General features: G+C 51.3%; 11 non-coding genes across 11 annotated transcripts; all 11 read left to right on the top strand.

The window, feature by feature from the left end:
• The first annotated feature begins 1,067 nt into the window (after positions 1 to 1,067).
• On the top strand, positions 1,068 to 1,151 carry Trnal-uaa. The gene has a single exon. It is a non-coding gene; the product is annotated as a tRNA-Leu (tRNA).
• Positions 1,152 to 2,723: 1,572 nt separating this feature from the next.
• On the top strand, positions 2,724 to 2,807 carry Trnal-uaa. Its single transcript has one exon. It is a non-coding gene; the product is annotated as a tRNA-Leu (tRNA).
• A 1,572-nt stretch (positions 2,808 to 4,379) lies between these two features.
• Positions 4,380 to 4,463, top strand: Trnal-uaa. The gene has a single exon. It is a non-coding gene; the product is annotated as a tRNA-Leu (tRNA).
• A 1,572-nt stretch (positions 4,464 to 6,035) lies between these two features.
• On the top strand, positions 6,036 to 6,119 carry Trnal-uaa. Its single transcript has one exon. It is a non-coding gene; the product is annotated as a tRNA-Leu (tRNA).
• A 1,572-nt stretch (positions 6,120 to 7,691) lies between these two features.
• On the top strand, positions 7,692 to 7,775 carry Trnal-uaa. The gene has a single exon. It is a non-coding gene; the product is annotated as a tRNA-Leu (tRNA).
• Positions 7,776 to 9,347: 1,572 nt separating this feature from the next.
• Trnal-uaa lies at positions 9,348 to 9,431 on the top strand. The gene has a single exon. It is a non-coding gene; the product is annotated as a tRNA-Leu (tRNA).
• A 1,572-nt stretch (positions 9,432 to 11,003) lies between these two features.
• Positions 11,004 to 11,087, top strand: Trnal-uaa. Its single transcript has one exon. It is a non-coding gene; the product is annotated as a tRNA-Leu (tRNA).
• Positions 11,088 to 12,659: 1,572 nt separating this feature from the next.
• On the top strand, positions 12,660 to 12,743 carry Trnal-uaa. The gene has a single exon. It is a non-coding gene; the product is annotated as a tRNA-Leu (tRNA).
• A 1,572-nt stretch (positions 12,744 to 14,315) lies between these two features.
• On the top strand, positions 14,316 to 14,399 carry Trnal-uaa. Its single transcript has one exon. It is a non-coding gene; the product is annotated as a tRNA-Leu (tRNA).
• A 1,572-nt stretch (positions 14,400 to 15,971) lies between these two features.
• Positions 15,972 to 16,055, top strand: Trnal-uaa. The gene has a single exon. It is a non-coding gene; the product is annotated as a tRNA-Leu (tRNA).
• Positions 16,056 to 17,627: 1,572 nt separating this feature from the next.
• Positions 17,628 to 17,711, top strand: Trnal-uaa. Its single transcript has one exon. It is a non-coding gene; the product is annotated as a tRNA-Leu (tRNA).
• Positions 17,712 to 19,235: the final 1,524 nt, after the last annotated feature.

The following is a 19,235-nucleotide window of genomic DNA, read 5'->3' as shown; positions in this document are numbered from 1 at the left end:
GGTCCAGCTCGCTGACCCCCCTCTTGCTCTCGGTACGCAAAGGCGCGAACGTGCGGCCACAGTCAAATGAAAGGGTCCGTTGTGTGTTTGTCGATGTGGACTCTCCCAGTCGTTTCTAGCGCCTGTCCTCTACATATACGCCCATTTGCAAGCGTCAGCTTTCGCGTCAGCCGAGCAAAGTCGAGACAAGTCGACACATGGAGACACACGATGCTGTGAATCGTAATCCGCACTAGCCTACGAAGGGAGAAGGGAAACCATTTGTACCGTTGAAAACACTCTCCTGCGTAAAGGAGACAACTTCCGTGCGATGTCCGGCCTTCGAACCCGGAGCAGCTACTTGGGAAGCAACCATGCTGACCGACACACCACCACCGCCTTCTGCTACGCGCTGCTTGCGCCATCATGTGTCGCCTTCCCTCCTGGCGCCAGAGGCCGAAGGCGATAGCGCTGCAGGCGCTCAACGCCGAGTGCAACGCGAGCACCACTGAACCCGATTTCCTGGCGCTGCTAGGGTGACATACTGTAACTAGGCGCAGAACTGACTTTCTCTGATAAATTGGCCCTTTAATGCACATCAGGGCGAACACGAAATTTCTAATATGAAGTACTCACTGACGATCCAAAGACGTTTCAGTATGTATGCGTCGGTACCACCGGGGCAGTGCCTAAGTATTGGAAAGTGAAGGCCGACAGTTAGAGCCTCACATGAAATATTTCATTGGCTTCCCACGAGTGCGTAATGCACAGCGTGGCTGTTGCTAGGAAACGGTCTCATTCGCCGTTCGTTAATATCTAGTTTTCTTTGCATCAATGTGAAAATGTTCCTATTACTAAATACAGTTTTGCTAGTCACAGTTCAAACTGGAAGCGACGGAAGAAAGCGGTCCAACGCGCCACATTGTTTCCCGAAAGCGAGGGTGCGTTTAGTACGCCACATCTGACATTGCGTCTCACATATTCTGAAACTGACATAATTCCATCCTACCGAAAAAAGAAACAGATTTCGGAGTGAGGTTCCTGAGGTCTTGCTAGAGATGGAAGTCACTGGAGCGCTTGTCTTGCGCGTCAGATTGGCCGAGCGGTCTAAGGCGCCAGATTTAAGCTCTGCTTCCCGTAAGGGAGCGTGGGTTCGAACCCCACATCTGACAATGCTTTTTAAACATTCTGAAACTAACGTACTCCCTTGATCTTATAGAACAAGTAAATTACGCAGAAACACGCCGTGGAGATTTTACTAGAGACGACAGTGACAGCAGTGCGGGCGTCGCACGTCCGATAGCCCGAGCGGCCGAAAACAAATAGCGGAACATAGTTTCCTCGTGCCGGGTTTTAGCTCTTCTCACGGACGTTTCCGTGGTCGTTGTGTTGTGGCTCAGGGCTATTCCATTTTCCTTCCCTAAAAGGCAACGCGAGAGACTGTCAGGCAAATCCCAAGTGATCTGTACACGGACTAAGACGTCCGCACGTCTGCCAACATTCTCGCCAACTTGTATGCCGTGCCAACGACACGGGTTCATGTCCGATTACCGAAATTAGGCAGCGTTGGCCATGGTTAGTGCTCGGCTGGGTGACGAACTAGGAAGTCCGCGTGTGTTGGTTTCTTCAGTTTTGCCTTTTTCCTTAGTTTTTGGTGCTGCTGTGCGGTAATGGTACGGTCCAGCTCGCTGACCCCCCTCTTGCTCTCGGTACGCAAAGGCGCGAACGTGCGGCCACAGTCAAATGAAAGGGTCCGTTGTGTGTTTGTCGATGTGGACTCTCCCAGTCGTTTCTAGCGCCTGTCCTCTACATATACGCCCATTTGCAAGCGTCAGCTTTCGCGTCAGCCGAGCAAAGTCGAGACAAGTCGACACATGGAGACACACGATGCTGTGAATCGTAATCCGCACTAGCCTACGAAGGGAGAAGGGAAACCATTTGTACCGTTGAAAACACTCTCCTGCGTAAAGGAGACAACTTCCGTGCGATGTCCGGCCTTCGAACCCGGAGCAGCTACTTGGGAAGCAACCATGCTGACCGACACACCACCACCGCCTTCTGCTACGCGCTGCTTGCGCCATCATGTGTCGCCTTCCCTCCTGGCGCCAGAGGCCGAAGGCGATAGCGCTGCAGGCGCTCAACGCCGAGTGCAACGCGAGCACCACTGAACCCGATTTCCTGGCGCTGCTAGGGTGACATACTGTAACTAGGCGCAGAACTGACTTTCTCTGATAAATTGGCCCTTTAATGCACATCAGGGCGAACACGAAATTTCTAATATGAAGTACTCACTGACGATCCAAAGACGTTTCAGTATGTATGCGTCGGTACCACCGGGGCAGTGCCTAAGTATTGGAAAGTGAAGGCCGACAGTTAGAGCCTCACATGAAATATTTCATTGGCTTCCCACGAGTGCGTAATGCACAGCGTGGCTGTTGCTAGGAAACGGTCTCATTCGCCGTTCGTTAATATCTAGTTTTCTTTGCATCAATGTGAAAATGTTCCTATTACTAAATACAGTTTTGCTAGTCACAGTTCAAACTGGAAGCGACGGAAGAAAGCGGTCCAACGCGCCACATTGTTTCCCGAAAGCGAGGGTGCGTTTAGTACGCCACATCTGACATTGCGTCTCACATATTCTGAAACTGACATAATTCCATCCTACCGAAAAAAGAAACAGATTTCGGAGTGAGGTTCCTGAGGTCTTGCTAGAGATGGAAGTCACTGGAGCGCTTGTCTTGCGCGTCAGATTGGCCGAGCGGTCTAAGGCGCCAGATTTAAGCTCTGCTTCCCGTAAGGGAGCGTGGGTTCGAACCCCACATCTGACAATGCTTTTTAAACATTCTGAAACTAACGTACTCCCTTGATCTTATAGAACAAGTAAATTACGCAGAAACACGCCGTGGAGATTTTACTAGAGACGACAGTGACAGCAGTGCGGGCGTCGCACGTCCGATAGCCCGAGCGGCCGAAAACAAATAGCGGAACATAGTTTCCTCGTGCCGGGTTTTAGCTCTTCTCACGGACGTTTCCGTGGTCGTTGTGTTGTGGCTCAGGGCTATTCCATTTTCCTTCCCTAAAAGGCAACGCGAGAGACTGTCAGGCAAATCCCAAGTGATCTGTACACGGACTAAGACGTCCGCACGTCTGCCAACATTCTCGCCAACTTGTATGCCGTGCCAACGACACGGGTTCATGTCCGATTACCGAAATTAGGCAGCGTTGGCCATGGTTAGTGCTCGGCTGGGTGACGAACTAGGAAGTCCGCGTGTGTTGGTTTCTTCAGTTTTGCCTTTTTCCTTAGTTTTTGGTGCTGCTGTGCGGTAATGGTACGGTCCAGCTCGCTGACCCCCCTCTTGCTCTCGGTACGCAAAGGCGCGAACGTGCGGCCACAGTCAAATGAAAGGGTCCGTTGTGTGTTTGTCGATGTGGACTCTCCCAGTCGTTTCTAGCGCCTGTCCTCTACATATACGCCCATTTGCAAGCGTCAGCTTTCGCGTCAGCCGAGCAAAGTCGAGACAAGTCGACACATGGAGACACACGATGCTGTGAATCGTAATCCGCACTAGCCTACGAAGGGAGAAGGGAAACCATTTGTACCGTTGAAAACACTCTCCTGCGTAAAGGAGACAACTTCCGTGCGATGTCCGGCCTTCGAACCCGGAGCAGCTACTTGGGAAGCAACCATGCTGACCGACACACCACCACCGCCTTCTGCTACGCGCTGCTTGCGCCATCATGTGTCGCCTTCCCTCCTGGCGCCAGAGGCCGAAGGCGATAGCGCTGCAGGCGCTCAACGCCGAGTGCAACGCGAGCACCACTGAACCCGATTTCCTGGCGCTGCTAGGGTGACATACTGTAACTAGGCGCAGAACTGACTTTCTCTGATAAATTGGCCCTTTAATGCACATCAGGGCGAACACGAAATTTCTAATATGAAGTACTCACTGACGATCCAAAGACGTTTCAGTATGTATGCGTCGGTACCACCGGGGCAGTGCCTAAGTATTGGAAAGTGAAGGCCGACAGTTAGAGCCTCACATGAAATATTTCATTGGCTTCCCACGAGTGCGTAATGCACAGCGTGGCTGTTGCTAGGAAACGGTCTCATTCGCCGTTCGTTAATATCTAGTTTTCTTTGCATCAATGTGAAAATGTTCCTATTACTAAATACAGTTTTGCTAGTCACAGTTCAAACTGGAAGCGACGGAAGAAAGCGGTCCAACGCGCCACATTGTTTCCCGAAAGCGAGGGTGCGTTTAGTACGCCACATCTGACATTGCGTCTCACATATTCTGAAACTGACATAATTCCATCCTACCGAAAAAAGAAACAGATTTCGGAGTGAGGTTCCTGAGGTCTTGCTAGAGATGGAAGTCACTGGAGCGCTTGTCTTGCGCGTCAGATTGGCCGAGCGGTCTAAGGCGCCAGATTTAAGCTCTGCTTCCCGTAAGGGAGCGTGGGTTCGAACCCCACATCTGACAATGCTTTTTAAACATTCTGAAACTAACGTACTCCCTTGATCTTATAGAACAAGTAAATTACGCAGAAACACGCCGTGGAGATTTTACTAGAGACGACAGTGACAGCAGTGCGGGCGTCGCACGTCCGATAGCCCGAGCGGCCGAAAACAAATAGCGGAACATAGTTTCCTCGTGCCGGGTTTTAGCTCTTCTCACGGACGTTTCCGTGGTCGTTGTGTTGTGGCTCAGGGCTATTCCATTTTCCTTCCCTAAAAGGCAACGCGAGAGACTGTCAGGCAAATCCCAAGTGATCTGTACACGGACTAAGACGTCCGCACGTCTGCCAACATTCTCGCCAACTTGTATGCCGTGCCAACGACACGGGTTCATGTCCGATTACCGAAATTAGGCAGCGTTGGCCATGGTTAGTGCTCGGCTGGGTGACGAACTAGGAAGTCCGCGTGTGTTGGTTTCTTCAGTTTTGCCTTTTTCCTTAGTTTTTGGTGCTGCTGTGCGGTAATGGTACGGTCCAGCTCGCTGACCCCCCTCTTGCTCTCGGTACGCAAAGGCGCGAACGTGCGGCCACAGTCAAATGAAAGGGTCCGTTGTGTGTTTGTCGATGTGGACTCTCCCAGTCGTTTCTAGCGCCTGTCCTCTACATATACGCCCATTTGCAAGCGTCAGCTTTCGCGTCAGCCGAGCAAAGTCGAGACAAGTCGACACATGGAGACACACGATGCTGTGAATCGTAATCCGCACTAGCCTACGAAGGGAGAAGGGAAACCATTTGTACCGTTGAAAACACTCTCCTGCGTAAAGGAGACAACTTCCGTGCGATGTCCGGCCTTCGAACCCGGAGCAGCTACTTGGGAAGCAACCATGCTGACCGACACACCACCACCGCCTTCTGCTACGCGCTGCTTGCGCCGTCATGTGTCGCCTTCCCTCCTGGCGCCAGAGGCCGAAGGCGATAGCGCTGCAGGCGCTCAACGCCGAGTGCAACGCGAGCACCACTGAACCCGATTTCCTGGCGCTGCTAGGGTGACATACTGTAACTAGGCGCAGAACTGACTTTCTCTGATAAATTGGCCCTTTAATGCACATCAGGGCGAACACGAAATTTCTAATATGAAGTACTCACTGACGATCCAAAGACGTTTCAGTATGTATGCGTCGGTACCACCGGGGCAGTGCCTAAGTATTGGAAAGTGAAGGCCGACAGTTAGAGCCTCACATGAAATATTTCATTGGCTTCCCACGAGTGCGTAATGCACAGCGTGGCTGTTGCTAGGAAACGGTCTCATTCGCCGTTCGTTAATATCTAGTTTTCTTTGCATCAATGTGAAAATGTTCCTATTACTAAATACAGTTTTGCTAGTCACAGTTCAAACTGGAAGCGACGGAAGAAAGCGGTCCAACGCGCCACATTGTTTCCCGAAAGCGAGGGTGCGTTTAGTACGCCACATCTGACATTGCGTCTCACATATTCTGAAACTGACATAATTCCATCCTACCGAAAAAAGAAACAGATTTCGGAGTGAGGTTCCTGAGGTCTTGCTAGAGATGGAAGTCACTGGAGCGCTTGTCTTGCGCGTCAGATTGGCCGAGCGGTCTAAGGCGCCAGATTTAAGCTCTGCTTCCCGTAAGGGAGCGTGGGTTCGAACCCCACATCTGACAATGCTTTTTAAACATTCTGAAACTAACGTACTCCCTTGATCTTATAGAACAAGTAAATTACGCAGAAACACGCCGTGGAGATTTTACTAGAGACGACAGTGACAGCAGTGCGGGCGTCGCACGTCCGATAGCCCGAGCGGCCGAAAACAAATAGCGGAACATAGTTTCCTCGTGCCGGGTTTTAGCTCTTCTCACGGACGTTTCCGTGGTCGTTGTGTTGTGGCTCAGGGCTATTCCATTTTCCTTCCCTAAAAGGCAACGCGAGAGACTGTCAGGCAAATCCCAAGTGATCTGTACACGGACTAAGACGTCCGCACGTCTGCCAACATTCTCGCCAACTTGTATGCCGTGCCAACGACACGGGTTCATGTCCGATTACCGAAATTAGGCAGCGTTGGCCATGGTTAGTGCTCGGCTGGGTGACGAACTAGGAAGTCCGCGTGTGTTGGTTTCTTCAGTTTTGCCTTTTTCCTTAGTTTTTGGTGCTGCTGTGCGGTAATGGTACGGTCCAGCTCGCTGACCCCCCTCTTGCTCTCGGTACGCAAAGGCGCGAACGTGCGGCCACAGTCAAATGAAAGGGTCCGTTGTGTGTTTGTCGATGTGGACTCTCCCAGTCGTTTCTAGCGCCTGTCCTCTACATATACGCCCATTTGCAAGCGTCAGCTTTCGCGTCAGCCGAGCAAAGTCGAGACAAGTCGACACATGGACACACACGATGCTGTGAATCGTAATCCGCACTAGCCTACGAAGGGAGAAGGGAAACCATTTGTACCGTTGAAAACACTCTCCTGCGTAAAGGAGACAACTTCCGTGCGATGTCCGGCCTTCGAACCCGGAGCAGCTACTTGGGAAGCAACCATGCTGACCGACACACCACCACCGCCTTCTGCTACGCGCTGCTTGCGCCATCATGTGTCGCCTTCCCTCCTGGCGCCAGAGGCCGAAGGCGATAGCGCTGCAGGCGCTCAACGCCGAGTGCAACGCGAGCACCACTGAACCCGATTTCCTGGCGCTGCTAGGGTGACATACTGTAACTAGGCGCAGAACTGACTTTCTCTGATAAATTGGCCCTTTAATGCACATCAGGGCGAACACGAAATTTCTAATATGAAGTACTCACTGACGATCCAAAGACGTTTCAGTATGTATGCGTCGGTACCACCGGGGCAGTGCCTAAGTATTGGAAAGTGAAGGCCGACAGTTAGAGCCTCACATGAAATATTTCATTGGCTTCCCACGAGTGCGTAATGCACAGCGTGGCTGTTGCTAGGAAACGGTCTCATTCGCCGTTCGTTAATATCTAGTTTTCTTTGCATCAATGTGAAAATGTTCCTATTACTAAATACAGTTTTGCTAGTCACAGTTCAAACTGGAAGCGACGGAAGAAAGCGGTCCAACGCGCCACATTGTTTCCCGAAAGCGAGGGTGCGTTTAGTACGCCACATCTGACATTGCGTCTCACATATTCTGAAACTGACATAATTCCATCCTACCGAAAAAAGAAACAGATTTCGGAGTGAGGTTCCTGAGGTCTTGCTAGAGATGGAAGTCACTGGAGCGCTTGTCTTGCGCGTCAGATTGGCCGAGCGGTCTAAGGCGCCAGATTTAAGCTCTGCTTCCCGTAAGGGAGCGTGGGTTCGAACCCCACATCTGACAATGCTTTTTAAACATTCTGAAACTAACGTACTCCCTTGATCTTATAGAACAAGTAAATTACGCAGAAACACGCCGTGGAGATTTTACTAGAGACGACAGTGACAGCAGTGCGGGCGTCGCACGTCCGATAGCCCGAGCGGCCGAAAACAAATAGCGGAACATAGTTTCCTCGTGCCGGGTTTTAGCTCTTCTCACGGACGTTTCCGTGGTCGTTGTGTTGTGGCTCAGGGCTATTCCATTTTCCTTCCCTAAAAGGCAACGCGAGAGACTGTCAGGCAAATCCCAAGTGATCTGTACACGGACTAAGACGTCCGCACGTCTGCCAACATTCTCGCCAACTTGTATGCCGTGCCAACGACACGGGTTCATGTCCGATTACCGAAATTAGGCAGCGTTGGCCATGGTTAGTGCTCGGCTGGGTGACGAACTAGGAAGTCCGCGTGTGTTGGTTTCTTCAGTTTTGCCTTTTTCCTTAGTTTTTGGTGCTGCTGTGCGGTAATGGTACGGTCCAGCTCGCTGACCCCCCTCTTGCTCTCGGTACGCAAAGGCGCGAACGTGCGGCCACAGTCAAATGAAAGGGTCCGTTGTGTGTTTGTCGATGTGGACTCTCCCAGTCGTTTCTAGCGCCTGTCCTCTACATATACGCCCATTTGCAAGCGTCAGCTTTCGCGTCAGCCGAGCAAAGTCGAGACAAGTCGACACATGGAGACACACGATGCTGTGAATCGTAATCCGCACTAGCCTACGAAGGGAGAAGGGAAACCATTTGTACCGTTGAAAACACTCTCCTGCGTAAAGGAGACAACTTCCGTGCGATGTCCGGCCTTCGAACCCGGAGCAGCTACTTGGGAAGCAACCATGCTGACCGACACACCACCACCGCCTTCTGCTACGCGCTGCTTGCGCCATCATGTGTCGCCTTCCCTCCTGGCGCCAGAGGCCGAAGGCGATAGCGCTGCAGGCGCTCAACGCCGAGTGCAACGCGAGCACCACTGAACCCGATTTCCTGGCGCTGCTAGGGTGACATACTGTAACTAGGCGCAGAACTGACTTTCTCTGATAAATTGGCCCTTTAATGCACATCAGGGCGAACACGAAATTTCTAATATGAAGTACTCACTGACGATCCAAAGACGTTTCAGTATGTATGCGTCGGTACCACCGGGGCAGTGCCTAAGTATTGGAAAGTGAAGGCCGACAGTTAGAACCTCACATGAAATATTTCATTGGCTTCCCACGAGTGCGTAATGCACAGCGTGGCTGTTGCTAGGAAACGGTCTCATTCGCCGTTCGTTAATATCTAGTTTTCTTTGCATCAATGTGAAAATGTTCCTATTACTAAATACAGTTTTGCTAGTCACAGTTCAAACTGGAAGCGACGGAAGAAAGCGGTCCAACGCGCCACATTGTTTCCCGAAAGCGAGGGTGCGTTTAGTACGCCACATCTGACATTGCGTCTCACATATTCTGAAACTGACATAATTCCATCCTACCGAAAAAAGAAACAGATTTCGGAGTGAGGTTCCTGAGGTCTTGCTAGAGATGGAAGTCACTGGAGCGCTTGTCTTGCGCGTCAGATTGGCCGAGCGGTCTAAGGCGCCAGATTTAAGCTCTGCTTCCCGTAAGGGAGCGTGGGTTCGAACCCCACATCTGACAATGCTTTTTAAACATTCTGAAACTAACGTACTCCCTTGATCTTATAGAACAAGTAAATTACGCAGAAACACGCCGTGGAGATTTTACTAGAGACGACAGTGACAGCAGTGCGGGCGTCGCACGTCCGATAGCCCGAGCGGCCGAAAACAAATAGCGGAACATAGTTTCCTCGTGCCGGGTTTTAGCTCTTCTCACGGACGTTTCCGTGGTCGTTGTGTTGTGGCTCAGGGCTATTCCATTTTCCTTCCCTAAAAGGCAACGCGAGAGACTGTCAGGCAAATCCCAAGTGATCTGTACACGGACTAAGACGTCCGCACGTCTGCCAACATTCTCGCCAACTTGTATGCCGTGCCAACGACACGGGTTCATGTCCGATTACCGAAATTAGGCAGCGTTGGCCATGGTTAGTGCTCGGCTGGGTGACGAACTAGGAAGTCCGCGTGTGTTGGTTTCTTCAGTTTTGCCTTTTTCCTTAGTTTTTGGTGCTGCTGTGCGGTAATGGTACGGTCCAGCTCGCTGACCCCCCTCTTGCTCTCGGTACGCAAAGGCGCGAACGTGCGGCCACAGTCAAATGAAAGGGTCCGTTGTGTGTTTGTCGATGTGGACTCTCCCAGTCGTTTCTAGCGCCTGTCCTCTACATATACGCCCATTTGCAAGCGTCAGCTTTCGCGTCAGCCGAGCAAAGTCGAGACAAGTCGACACATGGACACACACGATGCTGTGAATCGTAATCCGCACTAGCCTACGAAGGGAGAAGGGAAACCATTTGTACCGTTGAAAACACTCTCCTGCGTAAAGGAGACAACTTCCGTGCGATGTCCGGCCTTCGAACCCGGAGCAGCTACTTGGGAAGCAACCATGCTGACCGACACACCACCACCGCCTTCTGCTACGCGCTGCTTGCGCCATCATGTGTCGCCTTCCCTCCTGGCGCCAGAGGCCGAAGGCGATAGCGCTGCAGGCGCTCAACGCCGAGTGCAACGCGAGCACCACTGAACCCGATTTCCTGGCGCTGCTAGGGTGACATACTGTAACTAGGCGCAGAACTGACTTTCTCTGATAAATTGGCCCTTTAATGCACATCAGGGCGAACACGAAATTTCTAATATGAAGTACTCACTGACGATCCAAAGACGTTTCAGTATGTATGCGTCGGTACCACCGGGGCAGTGCCTAAGTATTGGAAAGTGAAGGCCGACAGTTAGAGCCTCACATGAAATATTTCATTGGCTTCCCACGAGTGCGTAATGCACAGCGTGGCTGTTGCTAGGAAACGGTCTCATTCGCCGTTCGTTAATATCTAGTTTTCTTTGCATCAATGTGAAAATGTTCCTATTACTAAATACAGTTTTGCTAGTCACAGTTCAAACTGGAAGCGACGGAAGAAAGCGGTCCAACGCGCCACATTGTTTCCCGAAAGCGAGGGTGCGTTTAGTACGCCACATCTGACATTGCGTCTCACATATTCTGAAACTGACATAATTCCATCCTACCGAAAAAAGAAACAGATTTCGGAGTGAGGTTCCTGAGGTCTTGCTAGAGATGGAAGTCACTGGAGCGCTTGTCTTGCGCGTCAGATTGGCCGAGCGGTCTAAGGCGCCAGATTTAAGCTCTGCTTCCCGTAAGGGAGCGTGGGTTCGAACCCCACATCTGACAATGCTTTTTAAACATTCTGAAACTAACGTACTCCCTTGATCTTATAGAACAAGTAAATTACGCAGAAACACGCCGTGGAGATTTTACTAGAGACGACAGTGACAGCAGTGCGGGCGTCGCACGTCCGATAGCCCGAGCGGCCGAAAACAAATAGCGGAACATAGTTTCCTCGTGCCGGGTTTTAGCTCTTCTCACGGACGTTTCCGTGGTCGTTGTGTTGTGGCTCAGGGCTATTCCATTTTCCTTCCCTAAAAGGCAACGCGAGAGACTGTCAGGCAAATCCCAAGTGATCTGTACACGGACTAAGACGTCCGCACGTCTGCCAACATTCTCGCCAACTTGTATGCCGTGCCAACGACACGGGTTCATGTCCGATTACCGAAATTAGGCAGCGTTGGCCATGGTTAGTGCTCGGCTGGGTGACGAACTAGGAAGTCCGCGTGTGTTGGTTTCTTCAGTTTTGCCTTTTTCCTTAGTTTTTGGTGCTGCTGTGCGGTAATGGTACGGTCCAGCTCGCTGACCCCCCTCTTGCTCTCGGTACGCAAAGGCGCGAACGTGCGGCCACAGTCAAATGAAAGGGTCCGTTGTGTGTTTGTCGATGTGGACTCTCCCAGTCGTTTCTAGCGCCTGTCCTCTACATATACGCCCATTTGCAAGCGTCAGCTTTCGCGTCAGCCGAGCAAAGTCGAGACAAGTCGACACATGGAGACACACGATGCTGTGAATCGTAATCCGCACTAGCCTACGAAGGGAGAAGGGAAACCATTTGTACCGTTGAAAACACTCTCCTGCGTAAAGGAGACAACTTCCGTGCGATGTCCGGCCTTCGAACCCGGAGCAGCTACTTGGGAAGCAACCATGCTGACCGACACACCACCACCGCCTTCTGCTACGCGCTGCTTGCGCCATCATGTGTCGCCTTCCCTCCTGGCGCCAGAGGCCGAAGGCGATAGCGCTGCAGGCGCTCAACGCCGAGTGCAACGCGAGCACCACTGAACCCGATTTCCTGGCGCTGCTAGGGTGACATACTGTAACTAGGCGCAGAACTGACTTTCTCTGATAAATTGGCCCTTTAATGCACATCAGGGCGAACACGAAATTTCTAATATGAAGTACTCACTGACGATCCAAAGACGTTTCAGTATGTATGCGTCGGTACCACCGGGGCAGTGCCTAAGTATTGGAAAGTGAAGGCCGACAGTTAGAGCCTCACATGAAATATTTCATTGGCTTCCCACGAGTGCGTAATGCACAGCGTGGCTGTTGCTAGGAAACGGTCTCATTCGCCGTTCGTTAATATCTAGTTTTCTTTGCATCAATGTGAAAATGTTCCTATTACTAAATACAGTTTTGCTAGTCACAGTTCAAACTGGAAGCGACGGAAGAAAGCGGTCCAACGCGCCACATTGTTTCCCGAAAGCGAGGGTGCGTTTAGTACGCCACATCTGACATTGCGTCTCACATATTCTGAAACTGACATAATTCCATCCTACCGAAAAAAGAAACAGATTTCGGAGTGAGGTTCCTGAGGTCTTGCTAGAGATGGAAGTCACTGGAGCGCTTGTCTTGCGCGTCAGATTGGCCGAGCGGTCTAAGGCGCCAGATTTAAGCTCTGCTTCCCGTAAGGGAGCGTGGGTTCGAACCCCACATCTGACAATGCTTTTTAAACATTCTGAAACTAACGTACTCCCTTGATCTTATAGAACAAGTAAATTACGCAGAAACACGCCGTGGAGATTTTACTAGAGACGACAGTGACAGCAGTGCGGGCGTCGCACGTCCGATAGCCCGAGCGGCCGAAAACAAATAGCGGAACATAGTTTCCTCGTGCCGGGTTTTAGCTCTTCTCACGGACGTTTCCGTGGTCGTTGTGTTGTGGCTCAGGGCTATTCCATTTTCCTTCCCTAAAAGGCAACGCGAGAGACTGTCAGGCAAATCCCAAGTGATCTGTACACGGACTAAGACGTCCGCACGTCTGCCAACATTCTCGCCAACTTGTATGCCGTGCCAACGACACGGGTTCATGTCCGATTACCGAAATTAGGCAGCGTTGGCCATGGTTAGTGCTCGGCTGGGTGACGAACTAGGAAGTCCGCGTGTGTTGGTTTCTTCAGTTTTGCCTTTTTCCTTAGTTTTTGGTGCTGCTGTGCGGTAATGGTACGGTCCAGCTCGCTGACCCCCCTCTTGCTCTCGGTACGCAAAGGCGCGAACGTGCGGCCACAGTCAAATGAAAGGGTCCGTTGTGTGTTTGTCGATGTGGACTCTCCCAGTCGTTTCTAGCGCCTGTCCTCTACATATACGCCCATTTGCAAGCGTCAGCTTTCGCGTCAGCCGAGCAAAGTCGAGACAAGTCGACACATGGAGACACACGATGCTGTGAATCGTAATCCGCACTAGCCTACGAAGGGAGAAGGGAAACCATTTGTACCGTTGAAAACACTCTCCTGCGTAAAGGAGACAACTTCCGTGCGATGTCCGGCCTTCGAACCCGGAGCAGCTACTTGGGAAGCAACCATGCTGACCGACACACCACCACCGCCTTCTGCTACGCGCTGCTTGCGCCATCATGTGTCGCCTTCCCTCCTGGCGCCAGAGGCCGAAGGCGATAGCGCTGCAGGCGCTCAACGCCGAGTGCAACGCGAGCACCACTGAACCCGATTTCCTGGCGCTGCTAGGGTGACATACTGTAACTAGGCGCAGAACTGACTTTCTCTGATAAATTGGCCCTTTAATGCACATCAGGGCGAACACGAAATTTCTAATATGAAGTACTCACTGACGATCCAAAGACGTTTCAGTATGTATGCGTCGGTACCACCGGGGCAGTGCCTAAGTATTGGAAAGTGAAGGCCGACAGTTAGAGCCTCACATGAAATATTTCATTGGCTTCCCACGAGTGCGTAATGCACAGCGTGGCTGTTGCTAGGAAACGGTCTCATTCGCCGTTCGTTAATATCTAGTTTTCTTTGCATCAATGTGAAAATGTTCCTATTACTAAATACAGTTTTGCTAGTCACAGTTCAAACTGGAAGCGACGGAAGAAAGCGGTCCAACGCGCCACATTGTTTCCCGAAAGCGAGGGTGCGTTTAGTACGCCACATCTGACATTGCGTCTCACATATTCTGAAACTGACATAATTCCATCCTACCGAAAAAAGAAACAGATTTCGGAGTGAGGTTCCTGAGGTCTTGCTAGAGATGGAAGTCACTGGAGCGCTTGTCTTGCGCGTCAGATTGGCCGAGCGGTCTAAGGCGCCAGATTTAAGCTCTGCTTCCCGTAAGGGAGCGTGGGTTCGAACCCCACATCTGACAATGCTTTTTAAACATTCTGAAACTAACGTACTCCCTTGATCTTATAGAACAAGTAAATTACGCAGAAACACGCCGTGGAGATTTTACTAGAGACGACAGTGACAGCAGTGCGGGCGTCGCACGTCCGATAGCCCGAGCGGCCGAAAACAAATAGCGGAACATAGTTTCCTCGTGCCGGGTTTTAGCTCTTCTCACGGACGTTTCCGCGGTCGTTGTGTTGTGGCTCAGGGCTATTCCATTTTCCTTCCCTAAAAGGCAACGCGAGAGACTGTCAGGCAAATCCCAAGTGATCTGTACACGGACTAAGACGTCCGCACGTCTGCCAACATTCTCGCCAACTTGTATGCCGTGCCAACGACACGGGTTCATGTCCGATTACCGAAATTAGGCAGCGTTGGCCATGGTTAGTGCTCGGCTGGGTGACGAACTAGGAAGTCCGCGTGTGTTGGTTTCTTCAGTTTTGCCTTTTTCCTTAGTTTTTGGTGCTGCTGTGCGGTAATGGTACGGTCCAGCTCGCTGACCCCCCTCTTGCTCTCGGTACGCAAAGGCGCGAACGTGCGGCCACAGTCAAATGAAAGGGTCCGTTGTGTGTTTGTCGATGTGGACTCTCCCAGTCGTTTCTAGCGCCTGTCCTCTACATATACGCCCATTTGCAAGCGTCAGCTTTCGCGTCAGCCGAGCAAAGTCGAGACAAGTCGACACATGGAGACACACGATGCTGTGAATCGTAATCCGCACTAGCCTACGAAGGGAGAAGGGAAACCATTTGTACCGTTGAAAACACTCTCCTGCGTAAAGGAGACAACTTCCGTGCGATGTCCGGCCTTCGAACCCGGAGCAGCTACTTGGGAAGCAACCATGCTGACCGACACACCACCACCGCCTTCTGCTACGCGCTGCTTGCGCCATCATGTGTCGCCTTCCCTCCTGGCGCCAGAGGCCGAAGGCGATAGCGCTGCAGGCGCTCAACGCCGAGTGCAACGCGAGCACCACTGAACCCGATTTCCTGGCGCTGCTAGGGTGACATACTGTAACTAGGCGCAGAACTGACTTTCTCTGATAAATTGGCCCTTTAATGCACATCAGGGCGAACACGAAATTTCTAATATGAAGTACTCACTGACGATCCAAAGACGTTTCAGTATGTATGCGTCGGTACCACCGGGGCAGTGCCTAAGTATTGGAAAGTGAAGGCCGACAGTTAGAGCCTCACATGAAATATTTCATTGGCTTCCCACGAGTGCGTAATGCACAGCGTGGCTGTTGCTAGGAAACGGTCTCATTCGCCGTTCGTTAATATCTAGTTTTCTTTGCATCAATGTGAAAATGTTCCTATTACTAAATACAGTTTTGCTAGTCACAGTTCAAACTGGAAGCGACGGAAGAAAGCGGTCCAACGCGCCACATTGTTTCCCGAAAGCGAGGGTGCGTTTAGTACGCCACATCTGACATTGCGTCTCACATATTCTGAAACTGACATAATTCCATCCTACCGAAAAAAGAAACAGATTTCGGAGTGAGGTTCCTGAGGTCTTGCTAGAGATGGAAGTCACTGGAGCGCTTGTCTTGCGCGTCAGATTGGCCGAGCGGTCTAAGGCGCCAGATTTAAGCTCTGCTTCCCGTAAGGGAGCGTGGGTTCGAACCCCACATCTGACAATGCTTTTTAAACATTCTGAAACTAACGTACTCCCTTGATCTTATAGAACAAGTAAATTACGCAGAAACACGCCGTGGAGATTTTACTAGAGACGACAGTGACAGCAGTGCGGGCGTCGCACGTCCGATAGCCCGAGCGGCCGAAAACAAATAGCGGAACATAGTTTCCTCGTGCCGGGTTTTAGCTCTTCTCACGGACGTTTCCGTGGTCGTTGTGTTGTGGCTCAGGGCTATTCCATTTTCCTTCCCTAAAAGGCAACGCGAGAGACTGTCAGGCAAATCCCAAGTGATCTGTACACGGACTAAGACGTCCGCACGTCTGCCAACATTCTCGCCAACTTGTATGCCGTGCCAACGACACGGGTTCATGTCCGATTACCGAAATTAGGCAGCGTTGGCCATGGTTAGTGCTCGGCTGGGTGACGAACTAGGAAGTCCGCGTGTGTTGGTTTCTTCAGTTTTGCCTTTTTCCTTAGTTTTTGGTGCTGCTGTGCGGTAATGGTACGGTCCAGCTCGCTGACCCCCCTCTTGCTCTCGGTACGCAAAGGCGCGAACGTGCGGCCACAGTCAAATGAAAGGGTCCGTTGTGTGTTTGTCGATGTGGACTCTCCCAGTCGTTTCTAGCGCCTGTCCTCTACATATACGCCCATTTGCAAGCGTCAGCTTTCGCGTCAGCCGAGCAAAGTCGAGACAAGTCGACACATGGAGACACACGATGCTGTGAATCGTAATCCGCACTAGCCTACGAAGGGAGAAGGGAAACCATTTGTACCGTTGAAAACACTCTCCTGCGTAAAGGAGACAACTTCCGTGCGATGTCCGGCCTTCGAACCCGGAGCAGCTACTTGGGAAGCAACCATGCTGACCGACACACCACCACCGCCTTCTGCTACGCGCTGCTTGCGCCATCATGTGTCGCCTTCCCTCCTGGCGCCAGAGGCCGAAGGCGATAGCGCTGCAGGCGCTCAACGCCGAGTGCAACGCGAGCACCACTGAACCCGATTTCCTGGCGCTGCTAGGGTGACATACTGTAACTAGGCGCAGAACTGACTTTCTCTGATAAATTGGCCCTTTAATGCACATCAGGGCGAACACGAAATTTCTAATATGAAGTACTCACTGACGATCCAAAGACGTTTCAGTATGTATGCGTCGGTACCACCGGGGCAGTGCCTAAGTATTGGAAAGTGAAGGCCGACAGTTAGAGCCTCACATGAAATATTTCATTGGCTTCCCACGAGTGCGTAATGCACAGCGTGGCTGTTGCTAGGAAACGGTCTCATTCGCCGTTCGTTAATATCTAGTTTTCTTTGCATCAATGTGAAAATGTTCCTATTACTAAATACAGTTTTGCTAGTCACAGTTCAAACTGGAAGCGACGGAAGAAAGCGGTCCAACGCGCCACATTGTTTCCCGAAAGCGAGGGTGCGTTTAGTACGCCACATCTGACATTGCGTCTCACATATTCTGAAACTGACATAATTCCATCCTACCGAAAAAAGAAACAGATTTCGGAGTGAGGTTCCTGAGGTCTTGCTAGAGATGGAAGTCACTGGAGCGCTTGTCTTGCGCGTCAGATTGGCCGAGCGGTCTAAGGCGCCAGATTTAAGCTCTGCTTCCCGTAAGGGAGCGTGGGTTCGAACCCCACATCTGACAATGCTTTTTAAACATTCTGAAACTAACGTACTCCCTTGATCTTATAGAACAAGTAAATTACGCAGAAACACGCCGTGGAGATTTTACTAGAGACGACAGTGACAGCAGTGCGGGCGTCGCACGTCCGATAGCCCGAGCGGCCGAAAACAAATAGCGGAACATAGTTTCCTCGTGCCGGGTTTTAGCTCTTCTCACGGACGTTTCCGTGGTCGTTGTGTTGTGGCTCAGGGCTATTCCATTTTCCTTCCCTAAAAGGCAACGCGAGAGACTGTCAGGCAAATCCCAAGTGATCTGTACACGGACTAAGACGTCCGCACGTCTGCCAACATTCTCGCCAACTTGTATGCCGTGCCAACGACACGGGTTCATGTCCGATTACCGAAATTAGGCAGCGTTGGCCATGGTTAGTGCTCGGCTGGGTGACGAACTAGGAAGTCCGCGTGTGTTGGTTTCTTCAGTTTTGCCTTTTTCCTTAGTTTTTGGTGCTGCTGTGCGGTAATGGTACGGTCCAGCTCGCTGACCCCCCTCTTGCTCTCGGTACGCAAAGGCGCGAACGTGCGGCCACAGTCAAATGAAAGGGTCCGTTGTGTGTTTGTCGATGTGGACTCTCCCAGTCGTTTCTAGCGCCTGTCCTCTACATATACGCCCATTTGCAAGCGTCAGCTTTCGCGTCAGCCGAGCAAAGTCGAGACAAGTCGACACATGGAGACACACGATGCTGTGAATCGTAATCCGCACTAGCCTACGAAGGGAGAAGGGAAACCATTTGTACCGTTGAAAACACTCTCCTGCGTAAAGGAGACAACTTCCGTGCGATGTCCGGCCTTCGAACCCGGAGCAGCTACTTGGGAAGCAACCATGCTGACCGACACACCACCACCGCCTTCTGCTACGCGCTGCTTGCGCCATCATGTGTCGCCTTCCCTCCTGGCGCCAGAGGCCGAAGGCGATAGCGCTGCAGGCGCTCAACGCCGAGTGCAACGCGAGCACCACTGAACCCGATTTCCTGGCGCTGCTAGGGTGACATACTGTAACTAGGCGCAGAACTGACTTTCTCTGATAAATTGGCCCTTTAATGCACATCAGGGCGAACACGAAATTTCTAATATGAAGTACTCACTGACGATCCAAAGACGTTTCAGTATGTATGCGTCGGTACCACCGGGGCAGTGCCTAAGTATTGGAAAGTGAAGGCCGACAGTTAGAGCCTCACATGAAATATTTCATTGGCTTCCCACGAGTGCGTAATGCACAGCGTGGCTGTTGCTAGGAAACGGTCTCATTCGCCGTTCGTTAATATCTAGTTTTCTTTGCATCAATGTGAAAATGTTCCTATTACTAAATACAGTTTTGCTAGTCACAGTTCAAACTGGAAGCGACGGAAGAAAGCGGTCCAACGCGCCACATTGTTTCCCGAAAGCGAGGGTGCGTTTAGTACGCCACATCTGACATTGCGTCTCACATATTCTGAAACTGACATAATTCCATCCTACCGAAAAAAGAAACAGATTTCGGAGTGAGGTT

The sequence above is a fragment of the Schistocerca piceifrons genome, unplaced genomic scaffold (genome assembly GCF_021461385.2).
Source record: "Schistocerca piceifrons isolate TAMUIC-IGC-003096 unplaced genomic scaffold, iqSchPice1.1 HiC_scaffold_1279, whole genome shotgun sequence".
Taxonomy (NCBI): domain Eukaryota; kingdom Metazoa; phylum Arthropoda; class Insecta; order Orthoptera; family Acrididae; genus Schistocerca; species Schistocerca piceifrons.
Note: the sequence above shows the minus strand (reverse complement) of the source record. Positions and strands in the feature narration are given on the sequence as shown.